The 822-nt window shown below is 37.8% G+C and overlaps 1 non-coding gene across 1 annotated transcript; it reads left to right on the top strand.

Moving 5' to 3' along the window:
* Positions 1-523: 523 nt before the first annotated feature.
* On the top strand, positions 524-597 carry Trnan-guu. The gene has a single exon. It is a non-coding gene; the product is annotated as a tRNA-Asn (tRNA).
* The last annotated feature ends 225 nt before the right edge of the window (positions 598-822 follow it).

Below are 822 nucleotides of genomic sequence, written 5' to 3'. Positions count from 1 at the left end.
TCCGGATACTTGGAAATGTGCAGAACAGTGTGAGTAGAAACATTTTAGTATCTTTATAAGTTGTACTGCAGCAGACAGTAGAATATAATCAGATAACACACACAACACACACACACACACACAGTAGGCTCAGTTGGAAACAGGTCATATACACATACAAGTACAAATGCTTTCATATAGAAGCCATTTTGTATATATCTAGGTACATGCCAAAATAGAATATGTACATGCAAACACCCAGTCACATGTTAGTACATGTAGACATACACTCATGTTACACATGTAGTCATACACTCATAAATTAACGATGCGCTGTAATGTTTACTTGCAAACTAGGGAAAATAATGACGACACAATATAGAATGAGTTGAAATATGCTTTTGGTGTTTAAGAGGACAAATTTGCATATGAGTGCAACATATGAGGAAACATGTATTTCTTCATAGTTTTGTGTATATATTCAAAAATTTCATACACATTTAAACACGCACATAAAAATAAATATATCTATATATAGCGAGGAGTCTCTGTGGCGCAATCGGTTAGCGCGTTCGGCTGTTAACCGAAAGGTTGGTGGTTCAAGCCCACCCAACGACGATTAAAAATTTTTTTATATAGGCGCAGGAGCGGCTCTGTAGTAAGTAGCTTGCTTACCAACCACATGGTTCCGGGTTCAGTCTCACTGCGTGGCACCTAGGGCAAGTGTCTTCTACTATAGCCTCGGGCCGACCAAAGCCTTGTGAGTGGATTTGGTAGACGGAAACTGAATGAAGCCCGTCGTATATATGTATATATATATATATATATATGTATATATGTGTG

The sequence above is a fragment of the Octopus sinensis genome, linkage group LG5, assembly GCF_006345805.1.
Source record: "Octopus sinensis linkage group LG5, ASM634580v1, whole genome shotgun sequence".
Classification (NCBI taxonomy): Eukaryota; Metazoa; Mollusca; class Cephalopoda; order Octopoda; family Octopodidae; genus Octopus; species Octopus sinensis.
Note: the sequence above shows the minus strand (reverse complement) of the source record. Positions and strands in the feature narration are given on the sequence as shown.